We start from the raw sequence: 16,925 nt of genomic DNA, 5'->3' as shown, positions 1-16,925 counted from the left end.
AAGCTTTTTGCCCTCCCCCCCCCCGCTGAAAATTGCAGTCCGCGGCCGCCCCGGAAAATGGCGCGTTCATAGAAGCTGGATGCTGTACCTGGCTGGCATACAAAAATATGGCGAAGCCCACGTCAAAAGTTTTGGGAAAAATTTATTAAAAAATAAATAATAATTTAGGGACTGCATCTTTATTAAGTCCTCAAATGTCATTTAGTGTTAAAATAAAGGATTTATTTAAAAAAAAAATGGCGTGGGATCCCCCATAATTTTAGTCTCTAGCGGAGGTTAAGCAGACGGCTGGGGCAGATGTTTGAAGCCTGGGAAGGGGGTAAAACCCACGGAGCTTCCCAGGCTACTAATATCAGCCCCCAGCTGAATACCTAGCCTTTACTAGCTATTAAAATGGGGGACCCCCCAAAAAAAAATGACGTGGGGTCCCCTCTATTTTAATAGCTAGCAAAGGCTAGGCAGACAGCTGGGGGCTGATATTAATAGCTCAGGAAGGGTGCCATGAATATTGGCCCCCTCCCAGGCTAGAAACACCAGCCGTCAGCCGCCCCAGAAATGGCGCATCCATAGGATGCGCCAATTCTGGCACTTAGCCTCGCTCTTCCACGCTGCCCTGGTGCGGTGGCAGGGGGTAATAGTGGTGGGGTTCATGTCAGCGCCAGCTGCCATGAAGCCCAGGTTAGTAATGATGGCCGTCTATATGACACCCCCATTACTAACCTACAAAGTGTTAAAAAGAAAAAACACACTACACCCAGAAAAAAATAATTTATTTGAAATAAAACACCATTTTATTTAATTCTTAGTTTACTAAAAAAAAAATAGTTACCTGTCCACGTTCCTGCGCTGATCTCCCATGCACAGCTGTCACATCTGGAGATGGTGACAGCTGTGCATGGCTGCTGTAAGCTCACGCTGCCGGGAACACGTCCGCTCCCGGCAGCGGGAGCCACTGACTGAGGTCACCGGAGTGCATTCAGGCAGCGCAGCTCCGGAGACCTCCTTTACGGCAGTGCTGTACCGTGGGAATTTCTCACGATACAGCAGTGCCGTAAAGGAGCTAACCGGAGCAGCGCTGCCTGAACTCCGGTGAACCCTTACGGCCCCGTCATTCTAGCGGCGGCAGCGGTTCAGAGCGGTCACATTCTATGTGGCTGCTCTGAACTGGAGATCTTCGTGGGACACTCGTGGACTACTACGGAGGGGTAAGGATAAGGTTGTGGTTTATTATTTTATATTTTATTACAGGAGATCGATGGCTTCGGGGAATTAGGTGTCTTGGTGAGTATAGGTGTAGTTTTTTATTTTTTACTTTATTTTAGGTGGCGATCGGCGGGGACAGGTAATGTATGAACTAATTTCTTTTAGGTAACCACTGGCCACCAATGACATGTATTTAACATTTATTGGGGACACAGTAGGGCAATTTAAATAGCAGGATCAGGCTGATGGGAACTACTGCTCCCATCGAGCTGATCCTGCTGGCAGGAGTGGACGGGGGACAGACATAGGCCGATGGGAGTAGTAGTGTCACATCGGCCTATGTCTGCCCGCACACACACCCGCACACACACCCGCACACACACACCCCGCACACACACCCGCACACACACCCCGCACACACACCCCGCACACACACACACCCCGCACACACTAATCATGACGGGTCCGGGAGGTGAGGCTGACCTGTGCGGCCGTGGGAAAGTTGATGTGAGTTCATGCAGTCAAGCATGAACTCACATGAACCCTCTGAGGGCACCGCGGCTACTTCAAATGAACAGCTGATCGGCATCACCTGATACCTCAGCTGTTCATTTGAAATAACCGGCGGGAAAGCGCAGCACAGAACGGGAAAGCCGGCGGTGAAGTCTTTTCACTGCCGGCTTCCCCGCCCGGGTCCTTCGCTCCTTGGTGCTGCGCTCCCCGCCCGGTCCTAATTTACGATCGGGATGGGAGGTGGCGAGGGGAGCGGAGGATCGGGGTGGGAGGCTGCGGGGAAGCAGTATGGGGCTGCGTGATTGTTTAAAAGCCGGCGGCTTTTTACCGCGCGCCGGCTTTTAAACAATCAGGAGAATTCTCCCATGCTGGGATGGCATTCTGATGACAAGCTGGATCGCAGCTGAGCGCTGCCATCCAGCTTGTCATCCTTCAGAGACACTGCAGAGCGCAGGCATTATGGGAACTTCCGATTCCGGTATTCGATATTATAAAAGTATCGGAATTAAGTATCGGAATTCCGATACAGTGAATATCGGCCGATACCCGATATTTCAGTATCGGAATGCTCAACACTAGTTATCAGTCATTGTACAGGGGGAGGAGGTGAGCTGTGACATCACTAATTGTGAATGGTGAATGCTGTGTTATCTACTGTATATAGAGGTGTTACCAGTTATTGTACAGGAGGAGGAGGAGGTGAGCTGTGACATCACCTATTGTGAATGATGGATCCTGTGTTATCAGCTGTATATAGAGGTGTTATCAGTCATTGTACAGGAGGAGGTGAGCTGTGACATCACCTATTGTGAATGATGGATCCTGTGTTATCTACTGTATATAGAGGTGTTATCAGTCATTGTACAGGAGGAGGAGGAGGTGAGCTGTGACATCACCTATTGTGAATGGTGGATCCTGTGTTATCTACTGTATATAGAGGTGTTATCAGTCATTGTACAGGAGGAGGATTAGGTGAGCTGTGATATCACCTATTGTGAATGATGGATCCTGTGTTATCTACTGTATATAGAGGTGTTATCATACATTGTACAGGAGGGGGATGAGGTGAGCTGTGACATCACCTATTGTGAATGGTGGATCCTGTGTTATCAGCTGTATATAGAGGCATTATCAGTCATTATACAGGAGGAGGAGGTGAGCTGTGACATCACCTATTGTGAATGATGGATCCTGTGTTATCTACTGTATATAGAGGTGTTATCAGTCATTGTACAGGAGGAGGAGTAGGTGAGCTGTGACTTCACCTATTGTGAATGATGAATCCTGTGTTATCAGCTGTATCTAGAGGTGTTATCAGTCATTGTACAGGAGGAGGTAAGCTGTGACATCACCTATTGTGAATGGTGGATCCTGTGTTATCAGCTGTATTTAGTGGTGTTATCAGTCATTGTACAGGAGGAGGAGGTGAGCTGTGACATCACCTATTGTGAATGGTGGATCCTGTGTTATCAGCTGTATATAGAGGTGTTATCAGTCATTGTGCAGGAGGAGGAGGTGAGCTGTGATATCACCTATTGTGAATGGTAGATCCTGGGTTATCAGCTGTATATAGAGATGTTATCAGTCATAGTACAGGAGGAGGAGGTGAGCTGTGACATCACCTATTGTGAATGATGGATCCTGTGTTATCAGCTGTATATAGAGGTGTTATCAGTCATTGTACAGGAGGAGGTGAGCTGTGACATCTATTGTGAATGGTGGATCCTGTGTTATCTACTATATATAGAGGTGTTATCAGTCATTGTAGAGGAGGGGGAGGAGGTGATCTGTGACATCACCTATTGTGAATGGTGGATCTTGTGTTATCAGCTGTATATAGAGGTGTTATACATTGTACAGGAGGAGGAGGAGGTGAGCTGTGACATCACCTATTGTGAATGGTGGATCCTGTGTTATCAGCTGTATATAGAGGTGATACCCATCATTGATTTCCTGCCTCTCATGATAAGGAGTCTGCTGAAAACAGTTGAAGTCTATAGCCTCAGTGCCAAGTGTGAAAATTGGAAATTACTATTTTGTTCTTATTCTTAAGAAAGTCTGTAATATGAAATGATGATAACTTCCCTTATGCTGCATTATTGCGGTACAGCCTGTACTCTGCGCGCAGCAGACACTATATCTTGGCGCGCACAGCGGCTGCTGCCCTCTCCCGGTGTAAACTGTATACAGCAGTCACAGCCCCTGTTCACACTTGCTTCATTCTTTATCACATATAAATATTTACAATACACAGAGATATACAGTGCCTACAAGTAGTATTCAACCCCCTGCAGATTTAGCTGGTTGACACATGCGGAATTAACTTGGCATTGTGACATTTGTACTGTAGATCAGCCTGGAAGTGGGAAATGCACTGCAGCAAATTTTTTTTTTTTTTTTTTTAAACGTTAAAAGTTAATTCAGAGTGTCATTTATTATTCAACCCCTCAAACCACAAGAATTCTGTTTGGTCCCCCTAAAGTATTAAGAAGTAGTTCAGGCACCAAGAATAATGAGCTTCACATGTGTGGATTAAAGATCTCTTTTGCCAGCCTTTTCTGACTATTTAAGACCCTCCCCAAACTTGTGAACAGCACTCAGACATGGTCAACATGGGAAAGACAAAGTAGCATTCCAAGGCCATCAGAGACAAGATCGTGGAGGGTCACAAGGCTGGCAAGGGGTATAAAACCCTTTCCAAGGAGTTGGGCCTACCTGTCTCCACTGTTGGGAGCATCATCCGTAAGTGGAAGGCTTATGGAACTACTGTTAGCCTTCCACGGCCTGGACAGCCTTTGAAAGTGTCCTCCCGTGCCGAGGCCAGGCTTGTCCGAAGAGTCAAGGCTAACCCAAGGACAATAAGGAAGGAGCTCAGGGAAGATCTCATGGCAGTGGGGACATTGGTTTCAGTCAATACCATAAGTAACGTACTCCACCGGAATGGTCTCCGTTCCAGACGAGCCTGTATGGTACCTTTACTTTCAAAGCGTCATGTCAAGGCTCGTCTACAGTTTGCTCATGATCACTTGGAGGACTCTGAGACAGACTGGTTCAAGGTTCTATGGTCTGATGAGACCAAGATCGAGATCTTTGGTGCCAACCACACACGTGACGTTTGGAGACTGGATGGCACTGCATACGACCCCAAGAATACCATCCCTACAGTCAAGCATGGTGGTGGCAGCATCATACTGTGGGGCTGTTTCTCAGCCAAGGGGCCTGGCCATCTGGTCCGCATCCATGGGAAGATGGATAGCACGGCCTACCTGGAGATTTTGGCCAAGAACCTCCGCTCCTCCATCAAGGATCTTAAGATGGGTCGTAATTTCATCTTCCAACAAGACAACGACCCAAAGCACACAGCCAAGAAAACCAAGGCCTGGTTCAAGAGGGAAAAAGTCAAGGTGTTGGAGTGGCCTAGTCAGTCTCCTGACCTTAACCCAATTGAAAACTTGTGGAAGGAGCTCAAGAATAAAGTCCACATGAGACACCCAAAGAACCTAGATAACTTGGAGAAGATCTGCATGGAGGAGTGGGCCAAGATAACTCCACAGACCTGTGCCGGCCTGATCAGGTCTTATAAAAGACGATTATTAGCTGTAATTGCAAACAAGGGTTATTCCACAAAATATTAAACATAGGGGTTGTATAATAATTGACCCACACTTTTATGTTTAAAATTTAATAAAATTCAACTGAGCAACATAACTTTTTGGTTTGTAAGATTTATGCTTCTGTTCATAAAACCTACTCTCGTTTGCAGTTTGAAGGCTCTAACTTATTTGCATCTTATCAAACCAGCTAAATCTGCAGGGGGTTGAATACTACTTGTAGGCACTGTACGTCCTTAGATACAGAAATACACAAGATACATGAAGAACAGCAAGAATCATGGAGTCCTGTCTATCATCAACCTCCTCTCAGACCAGGGGCGTAACGACAGCAGTTGCAGAGGTCACGACCGGACCCATGTGGGCGAGGCACCCGCCGACACCAGCGCAAACTTCAACTTGATGTGCATCCTCGGACAAATGTTCAGCTGAAGTGTATTGTGACGCAGAGACATGTCAGGTCCGTGCGCAGCAACACACGCTGCTGGCGCATGGCAGTGACATCATGCGCCCCCATCGCTTCCACGCTGAAGTCAGCTGCCGGCTTCAGAAGAAGACGCTGCGCGGCGGGGGAGCGGAGGGAAGGCGAGTAGATCATTTATTTATGTTCTATGCATTAAATAGCGACATATATACCAGGATGGGGGAACATATATACCAAGATGGGGGGGGGATATATATATACCAGGATGGGGGCATATATACCAGGATGGGGGAACATATATACCAAGATGGGGGGCATATATATATACCAGGATGGGGGGCATATATTCCAGGATGGGGGCATATATATACCAGGATGGGGGGAACATATATACCAAGATGGGGGGCATATATATACCAGGATGGGGGGCATATATACCAGGATGGGGGAACATATATACCAGGATGGGGGAACATATATACCAGGATGGAGGGCATATATATACCAGGATGGGGGAACATATATACCAAGATGGGGGGCATATATGTACCAGGATGGGGGGCATATATACCAGGATGGGGGAACATATATACCAAGATGGGGGGCATATATATACCAGGATGGGGGAACATATATACCGAGATGGGGGGCATATATATACCATGATGGGGGAACATATATACCAGGATGGGGGAACATATATACCAAGATGGGGGGCGAATATACCAGGATGTGGGAACATATATACCAAGATGGGGGGCATATATGTACCAGGATGGGGGGCATATATACCAGGATGGGGGGCATATATATACCAAGATGGGGGGCATATATATACCAGGATGGGGGGTATATATACCAGGATGGGGGGCATATATACCAGGATGGGGGAACATATATACCAGGATGAGGAAACATATATACCAAGATGGGGGCATATATATACCAGGATGGGGGGCATATATACCAGGATGAGGGAACATATATACCAAGATGGGGGGCATATATATACCAGGATGGGGGGCATATATACCAGGATGGGGGGCATATATACCAGGATGGGGGGACATATATACCGAGATGGGGGGCATATATACACCAGCATGGGGGCATATATATACCAGGATGGGGGAACATCTAGTTTAAACCAGAAGTTTCCATACACTATATAAAAAGACACATCTGCAGGTTTTTCTCAATATCTGACATGAAATCAGAATAAACCTTTCCCGTTTTAGGTCAGTTAGGATTACCATCATTTTTAATATTTGCCAAATGCCAGAATGAGAGAGAGAGAATGTTTTAAGGCATTTTTATTACTTACTGCAAAATCAAAAGTTTCCATCCATTTATTAGTATTTGGTCCCATTGCCCTTAAACTGAATGACTTGGGTCACACGTTTGGGATATCCTTCCACAGCTTCTCACAATAGTTGGTGGGAATTTGGGCCGATTCCTCCTGACAAATCTGGTGTAACTGATCTAGGTTTGTAGGTCGCCTTGCTCGCAGCCTTTTCAGCTTTGCCCATAAATTTTCAATAGGATTGAGGTCAGGGCTTTGTGATGGCCGCTCCAAAACATGGACTTTAGACATCCTTAAGTCACTTTGTTACCATTTTGGCAGTTTGCTTCGGGTCATTATCCATTTGGAAGACCCGTTTCCGCCCAAGCTTTAACTTCTTGGCCGATGTCTTGAGATGTTGCTCCAGTATTGCCACATAATTTTCTTTTCTCATGATGCTATCTATTTTGTGAAGTGCATCAGTCCCTCCTGCAGCAAAACAACCCCACAACATGATGCTGCCACCCCCGTGTTTCACAGTTGGGATGGTGTTCTTAGGCTTCCAAGCTTCTCCCTTTTCCCTCCAAACGTAACAATGGTCCTTATGCCCAAAAAGTACAATTTTAGTTTTATTAGACCACAGGATGTGTCTCCAAAAATTAAGGTCTTTGTTCCTGTGTGCATTTGCAAACATTAATCTGGCTTTTTTATGTTTCTTTTGGAGTAATGGCTTCTGCCTGGCAGAGTGGCCTTTCAGCCCATGTTGATACAATACTCGTTTCACTGTGGATATTGACACAATCTTACCAGCTTCCGCCATCATCTTCACAAGGTCTTTTGCTTTTGTCCTTGGGGTTGATATGCACATGTCGGACCAAAGCACGTTCATCTCTGGGACACAGAACCCGTCTCCTTCCTCAGCGGTATGATGGCTGGACATTCCCATCTTGTTTGTACTTACATATAATTGTACAGATGAACGAGGCACCTTCAGGTATCTTGAAATTGTACCCAAGGATGAGCCAGACTTGTGCAAGTCCACAATTCTCTTCCTGATATCTTGGCTGATTTCTTTAGACTTTCCCATGATGCTACACAAGGAAGCAGTGTGTTTCAGGTGTGCATTAAAATACATCCACAGGTGTGTCTCTAATTAACTCAGATGTTGCCAAAAAAACTATCAGAAGCTTCCACACACATGACATCATCATATGGGCAGTCCAGGATTGTTTAAAGGCATAGTGATCTTAGTGTATGTAAACTTCTGACTTTGCAGTAAGTAATAAAAATGCCTTAAAACATTCTCTCTCTCATTATTCTGGCATTTGGCAAATATTAAAAATGATGGTAATCCTAACTGACCTAAAACGGGAAAGGTTTATTCTGATTTCATGTCAGATATTGACAAAAACATGCAAATGTGTCTTTTTATATAGTGGATGGAAACTTCTGATTTCAACGGTATATACCAGAATGGGGACATATATACCAGGATAAGGGACATATATACCAGGATGGGAGACATACAGTGGCGACCAAAAGTTTTGCATTTTTTTTTTACTTGTGATTACTTCTCTCTGGTTGTTGCCATTTTCTTGGTGATTTTAGTAAACCGGAAGCAAAATGGTTGTCAGCTATAAGGACGAAAATTGTGTCGTACATTGATTTATCCCTTTATCACCAGATATCAGGAAACTAATTATTCTGATAGTGAAGTCAGGAAAAGCCAAAAAGAGGGAGTTGTGGAATCACCTGTTCTCAGAGTCAAGTGTCACGTATATTAAAAGAAAGAAAAAGAAGGTTCTGGAACAGCGGACAAACCTAGAAGTGGACGACCACGGAAAACTTCCTCCAGAGCTGATCACATTATTAAGAAAAAGTCAATATCTGATGTCCATAAAAGTGCTGTACAGATTTCACATGAAATGAACGAAGAATATGGGGTCAAAGTGAGTCGCCAAACTGTGGTGTGAGGGCTAAGAGCAGTAGGGTGAATGCACGAGGTCCAGTCAAGAAACCTTTCATGTCTACAAAGAACCGGAACAAAGAACGCGGCCAATGGGAAGAGGCAGAATGGACTCAGGTGTTGTGGTCAGATGAATCCAAGGTAAATCTGTTTGGTAGTGCTGGCAAGCACTATATATACCGCCCAATGTGAAAACGTAATGATGTAAAAGTACCAAACACCTACAGTGAAACATGGTGGAGGCAATGTCATGGTTTGGGGCTGCTTTTCTGCATAGAATTGATGGAAATATGAATGCTACCATGTACAAAAAGATATACTGGAGAATGTAATGCAGCCACATGATAAAACCAAAGTAGGCAGGGGGTGGACAATGATCCTGAGCACACATCCAATTTAGTCAAAAATTGGTTAGCAAAGAAAAATATTCGCCTGTTGCAATGGCCGAGCCAATCACCTGATTTACACCCTATAGGGCACCTATGGGATGGGTTGGGACGACGAGTTGGGGCCCGTACCCAGAGCAATAAAGATGAATTATTTGCAGATTTGCGAATGGATAGAGATCCCAGAAGATGTCTGGAATACCGGAGTGGCTTCAATGCCCCGTCGGTGCAGGAATTAAAGCAAGAGGTACTGCTACAAAATACTAAGTTATGGCATTGTAAGCGATGAATTACTCTCTATGTTGTGATCAATAAATAGTAGATGCAAAACTTTTGGCCTCTAGTTACACCACGGTCTCAGATGCCTCCTATGTCTAGGAAAACCTTGTGTGAGTACTGACAATTGTAGATGAGATTTGTCCCCCGACTACCATCACAGTCATCATGGCCACCTATACAGAAAGAGTCCGTACAGTGAAAAAGTTTTGCTAATTGATAAAAAATAAACTATTAACTCTTCTATTTCTGACAGCTTCTAACTCTGCAGCATTCTTCCACACCTGCACATATAATCCATATATTATGCATCCAGCTCTTGGGGACCTGGCAGAACGGTAGATCAATGGCCGGGAATAAATCGTTGACTCCAGGGACTCGGATATAAATCGTATTACCAGGATGACGTTCGCACCGTCGCGTCCGGCGGAGGAGCAACTACCTGTATCCCATCCATCTACCCCACAGTACAGAAGTGATCCGGGCTCAGGTCAATTTCCAAAATTCAGTCCCATCAGCGACGGAGGAGTCCGTGCAGCGTCCAAAATTTACTAAGCACAGATCTCACGCACATCTGTAGATAAAATATGCGCCCCCTCCTAATTCTAATTATTTGACCTATCGGGGAACCCGGAGTAATCACATATGTTACTGGACCATGCTGCAAATATATCACACATGTGAAAAGTAAGTGCACCCTTATCCGCAGCTGGAGTGTGTTTGCCGGCTACTATACAGACACATTGTTACTATGTGAGGACATGAAGAGGAAAGAGCTGCAAAACCCAACACTATAATGGAGTCCACTTTACTGTTCTCTATTGGACCCCTGATCTTGTCAGTACGTCACAGAAACAGCTGCATGTCACCCAGGGTCCGGCACTACAACTACCAACATGTGAGACTGGTGGGGATTGTATTCTCATATTCCGCCATCATATCACCCAGCTGAAGCGGTGCTGCTCCTCTTAGACAGCAGAGGGTTTTCTCTTTGTTACTTTCCAATGAATCCCATTTTTACTCGGTCACTTTCTCCGTCTTGTCCTTAGAGGTCCTGGATGAGTTTCCTTTACACCTGGATCACATTTTAGCAGATCATAAACTCCTGGGAAACTTCCCCTCTACGGCAAAGTCTTGTAGATTTAGTGATAAAGTCACTTTCTGGAGTTTGGAAGAACCCGAAAGACTTTTAGCAGTAACTTTTATTCCAGCCTGATACTTCGCAGCAATGTTTTCTCTTAGAACTTCTGGACGTTCAGAAGAAACTTTGTAACAATTAATCCAAGTTAAAAAAAAAAGACGTCAATTTTTGTAGGAAATATTGAGCAGCGATCATCAAGGTGGAGCCCCCCGGTTATTCAGTCTAGGGGGGGCAGATACTTTCCCCGTATGTAGTAGAGATGTCGGCAGCGGGAATAACAGAGAATGTGATTAATTAGTGACCACAGTGTGACAATAATGCAAACACAGGAGGCGCAGACACGTATTTATGCCGCGCGCTCACATGAAACATATTAGCGGTTAGATTTTAATGATCTCCGGAGTATCGGCTCATTAATCTCAATGGCAGGGGCAGAGCGTTCACTTTAAATAATATATGAAGAACTTCTGAAGGGTCACGTTAACACACCATCACGAAGAAATGGCTTGTTTCTTCCTGCCTAATTAGTAACATTTAGAGAAAATTGCAGCTAAATCAAAAGATTGTATTGTGAGATGTGCGATAGACGCTGAAATTATTATTACAGAGAATAATCCAAAACGATGGGGCGGTCACAGAACCCAAGTGATGGAACAGATGAGATCCGGGAATGAGAAAAGCAGAGACGGGAGCGACAGAACAATCCTGTGACAAGTCCTAGACTCTTCGAGGGGGGTGTCCATAATCAGAAAAAAGATGGCCCAAATTCTTCCAAGAACAGAATCGGAGGTCCAGAGGTTGTTTCTGAAACTACAGCTCAGACCTGTACTGCAATACCACACCCAACCTGTCAACAGTTGTGGCGCTGTTCCTGGAAGATAGCAGCCATGATTTTCTAATCCAACATAACCCTTATAACTCAAGCATCAAACTGTTGCAAAGGAACCTATGGTAGGTTTAGTCATGTCACCATTTACGCCTCCTGAATTCTATGGAGCCAACATTACACTATTATCATAAAAGGAACGGAGCATATCGCAAAACTACACGGTCGCTGCTGTTACAACAATCAATAATACAAGTGAATATAAGAAACTTTGTAATACATCTTATCGGAGAAATTTGCTTCTTTCTCCTCTTATGAGCCACTTCTCATAACGTCCTGAACTCATCATTCACTACAGCTCAAGACAAGACACTGAGGCAGCAGATTACAGCTGTTTATTGAAGTCTATATAAAGGGGAGGCTTGAAAAGGAGGGAAAAGGGGATAGTAAAGAGCAGCAGCGCAATCTGTAAGTGTTTTATCTCACACCAAAGTTGGATTCCACAGCTACACTGCTCAGTACTGCTGTATACCATCCTCCCTACTGAAGAAACTTTGTTAAGTGTTTTATCTCACCCCTTACAGCTATACTGCTCAGTACCGATGACTAATATCTTCTATTATGCTACACTAGAGCGTGTTTTATCTCACCACAGAGCAGGACTTACATCTACACTGCTCAGTACTGCATTATAATGTCCTCTATGCTGCTGCTTCTGAACCTGTGCTGTCTGTGTGTGCTGTGTATGGGAGACATCATAGCAGCTAGTCTCCCTCAACTAGCTCAGAGACAACTGAAAAATTGAGGGGAAATATTAAGGATACAAGTCATATAACAGACAAATATAGTATTATTCCTCATTGACACAAAGGACGGATAAATTCTGAAAAGTTTCCTGAAAGGACAGGTACTCTTTAAGTTCTTCTAATTATGCACAGACCAACTATTGTCTTGTTCATACAGAAGGGCCAAACTATTTCATCAGCATGACCAACTTTGCAAATATTTTTGCTTCCTCCGCTCTCTGCCTCTTCACTGGTCAGACATTGACTTGTCTTAAAGCAGCTGCAGAATAGATGTTCTGTGCCTGGTGATGACGCTACGCCCAGGCCAAGAAGATGCATCTCTGCTAGTTAAAACCCCGCCACCCAGCAATGGTTATTAGGATGAAATATGTCACCCGCTGCTCCCCCCGTCCATCATCCCCCAGGGCTGCCACAACTGTTTTCTTTAACACCTCAACAGCTTTTTCCAAATCTAATACAAGTTGATTTACCGGATGAAACATCAAACAAACTATCAAGAAAATGGATGTGTCCTGAGTCCATCTCTTCCCAGAGATCAGAACTGATTGAGGGGATGTAATGTTTTGTGATCGCTGTTATAATGTCACCACAGTGAAGGTCAATGAGAAGCACCAGGTTTGCTCCAGACCTTCCAGAGAGAGAAATATGAACCTGCAGATGAGAAGAGTCGGAGTGCGGAGAATGGATCTGATGGGGGTTAGATTCCTTATGCCATAATTTGCGCTTTCAGCTCCTGGATGTCGCTACATCTTATAATACTTAGAAGGTGCAGGGTGAGGAAATAAGTATCACCGAATCGAAGTCGGTGTCGCACAGGCCCCCCCGGTGTAACAACCCAGGATACATTGTGCGCATTTTACACATTACCGACAATGGTCGGCTGAAAAACGAGACGAGAAGCCGGACTGGACTCTATAGACCCAATGACACAGACTCCATCATACTGTTACCAATACGGGATGTTCACCGGGAAAGGAAACAGGAAGCACAATTGTATCTATTTACAAATAGAACAATTTATTGACAAACGTGATTACCAATACGGGATGTTCACCGGGAAAGGAAACAGGAAGCACAATTGTATCTATTTACAAATAGAACAATTTATTTACCAACGTGATTACCAATACGGAATGTTCACAGGGAAAGGAAACAGGAAGCACAATTGTATCTATTTACAAATAGAACAATTTATTTACAAACGTGATACAGAGACACCTTGTAATACTGCAACATTTACCCCATTCCTTATCATTCTTCAGAGCTCAGAAGTTTCAATTCTATATAATGTAGCGACTCATCTATGTAAGAACCATTCACTGAAGGGCAGCAGAGCTCTTACATTTATGGGTCAAACTAAAAAACAAAGTGCGGTCAGATCCTGGATCTGTACATTTATATCTGCAGGATAGTCACAACTATCGCTGGTCAGAGGCAGCGTCGACTTCCCAGTTCTGGCCTCTTTGGCCTGAAAGAAAATATCCCCCGGTCCCTTTCCAGTATCTATCCAGTCCTTACAAAAACCACAGCAACAGTGATGTAATTTAGACAAAAGTTTTTTTTTTTCTATGTGCAATGCAGCAGCTATAATCTGGGTTGTCAGGTCCATGGCCGTTGGCTCCTGCGGTTGTTTGGCTTTTTCCTCTTCTACTTATTTCATTTACTTAGTGGAAATCTGTTCCCAAACTTTTGCTCCAAGATGTTTCCCTTTCTTTGCCATGTCTGGGGTCTCTGATGACATATTAAATCCTACATTAAGGAAGGCCACAATCCCATTCACGGCTTCCAGCACGATCTGTGCCGTCTCTTTCGGCTCAGCAGTCGCTCATTGTGATTGCATTAAAATGTTGAAATCCTCATTAGATCGGGGGTCACTGAACTTCACATTCACGCTTTCAGGATGGAATCAGTCATCCAGCCCAGTTGCCCTCGCAGGAAGCAATTTCCATCTTCCCAGCAGTGGCGTTGTAATTCCCAAATCTAACCCTCTGTAATATCATCCACAGATGCACCAGGGGGCCAGAAATGGGCTTATAAACTCAGCATTGATTATGTGACACCCCCCCCCCCCCCCCAGGATTGCCTTACATGAAAAAAATCCATGGGCTGCAGATTGTCACAGGTGGAACTGAGACATGAGGGCAATAAAGTCTGCTACTGCTGCAGAAAACATTGGAAGCAGTTTGTATTTCTCAGTCCTGCTGCACAATCTCAGCACAATGAGTTTTCCAAGGGCCCCTCTGCAGATAAAGTCTATGCATCCGTAAACCACAGAGACCTGCTCTCTCCAGGTAGAAGATCATGAGACCAGATGCAACATAGTATTAGTGTCCTCCTAATGTCTAGACCTGTTGGATGAGACAGTGCCAACCTCATCAACTGATGCCAATCTGCCAAAGTCTGAGCAGCCCACACCGCACAATCATCTGGTCACGACAATGCAAACAATATGAGCCCCCAAAAGCACAATCGGAAAATTCTGCTCCCCCCTAATCAGAGCCTAAAGGTTGGGTATTGACCGTTCATTGCAGAACAGCTTATATAGCCAGGATGGCAGATGAATGCAGTTGCTAAGTGAGTCGTTTCGAAGCCTGGGGCTCATATCTACAATCAACTGATGCAAAACTAAAGCTAAAGTTATGGGGGGGAAGGAAAGGCTCATAATGCTCCTCTCCTCTGGCAGTGGTACCAGTGTGATGCAGGTGAAGAAAAGGAGAGGAAGCACAGGCTCTGAGCAAGCATCACAGGCATCATGGTGCACTTGGTAGTAGAGGGATGAAATGTATGGACCATACCTCATTGTGGAAGGAAGAGCGGCTTCATTCTCTCCACTGATCTCTGCCTCTCATTCATTCCTTAATCCTTCCTGCTCAGGGAACAGAGAGCAATTCACATCTGCTCAGTGCATCCTTTGTGTGTACCGCAGAGCTGCTCACAAGGATCCTGGCTCTCAAGGCACCAGATCCTCAATCAGATCACTCTGGGGTCTCGACAGGCTCATAGATATTGCACCGCAGTGGTCGCAGGGTTGCAGATATTCGCCCTCCTGGCCGGCTGTCAGTGATGCGCTTGCATGGAGCATGAGATGGTTATTGCATCCAAGACCCAGACAAAGCCCCAGCTCCTTACATGCAGCATCGAGAGCAAGCAGCGATCTGCACAGCGCTCAGCCTCTACCAATCTACCAGCGTTGTGGGGGGAAGCGGCAGGGAGGAACAATGCACTTGGTACAAGCTGCAACGCCTCTCGGAATCCAAAATACGTCTCCTTTCATACAGCAGGTGGTGAGAGGGGCAGGCGGCCCTCGCTGGGTTACACGCCAGCTCCCCAGGGGTCCGCCTCACAAGGGCGCTGACACTGGACAACCATCCATCTCATGGATCAGATCGCTGGCGATCACGAATCACGGGGGAAAATTCAGTATCATACGGATCCGCATGAACAATTATTTTACCAAATATCCCGCTGCTTCGATGCAAGAAGTCCCAAGCCAAGTCCCCCAAATGGCATCACAGTACCCCCCAAAACTACAGTCATACACTGTGCTATTAATCCACAGCATACAGGGAGTGCGAATACCCCCTAAAGACACGGCCTGAGCCCCCCGGGACACACATGATGTCAGGACACAAGCAAAGCAAGTGATTTATTTTATATACAACCGGACTATCTACAGAAACTCATGTAAGTCTGCGTGACAAGTCCTCGCTAATAACGGAGTCAGTGGAAAGAATCCTCCTGGTAAGAACCCAGACTAAATGTATTGTAGATTTGACAGCAAACATTCACCATACAGATTTATACAGTCACCACTAGGGGGAGCTCCCTACATACAGATTTATACAGCCACCACTAGAGGGAGCTCCCTACATACAGATTTATACAGTCACCACTAGAGGGAGCTCACTGCATACAGATTTATACAACCACCACTAGAGGGAGCTCACAGATTTATACAGTCACCACTAGAGGGAGCTCACAGATTTATACAGTCACCACTAGAGGGAGCTCACTGTATACAGATTTATACAGTCACCACTAGAGGGAGCTCACTACATACAGATTTATACAGCCACCACTAGGGGAGCTCACTACATACAGATTTATACAGTCACCACTAGAGGGAGCTCACTGTATACAGATTTATACAGTCTCCACTAGAGGGAGCACACTACATACGAATTTATACTGCCACCACTAGAGGGAGCTCCCTACATACAGATTTATACAGTCACCACTAGAGGGAGCTCACTACATACAGATTTATACAACCACCACTAGAGGGAGCTCACTGTATACAGATTTATACAGTCACCACTAGAGGGAGCACACTATACACGGATTTATACCGCCACCACTAGAGGGAGCTCCCTACATACAGATTTATACAGTCACCACTAGAGGGAGCTCACTACATACAGATTTATACAGTCACCACTAGAGGGAGCTCACTACATACGGATTTATACAGCTACCACTAGGGGGAGCTCA

The 16,925-nt window shown here is 45.1% G+C and overlaps 1 protein-coding gene across 3 annotated transcripts in view; it reads right to left on the bottom strand.

Moving 5' to 3' along the window:
• Nucleotides 1-15,658, bottom strand: part of B3GAT1 (beta-1,3-glucuronyltransferase 1) — an 80,522-nt gene extending 64,864 nt beyond the window's left edge. For 2 of the 3 annotated variants that reach the window (XM_073657322.1, XM_073657321.1), the window contains exon 1: nt 15,230-15,653. The gene's annotated coding sequence lies outside the window, so the exon portion shown is untranslated. Of the gene's footprint in view, nt 1-15,229 lie in introns of all 3 variants that reach the window. The other variant, XM_073657323.1, reaches the window with a different exon arrangement.
• Nucleotides 15,659-16,925: the final 1,267 nt, after the last annotated feature.

Source organism: Phyllobates terribilis, unplaced genomic scaffold, assembly GCF_046119375.1.
Source record: "Phyllobates terribilis strain yellow unplaced genomic scaffold, ASM4611937v1 Scaffold_12__6_contigs__length_324123572, whole genome shotgun sequence".
Classification (NCBI taxonomy): Eukaryota; Metazoa; Chordata; class Amphibia; order Anura; family Dendrobatidae; genus Phyllobates; species Phyllobates terribilis.
The sequence above is the reverse complement of the archived record's forward strand: the minus strand, read 5'-3'. Positions and strand labels throughout refer to the sequence as shown.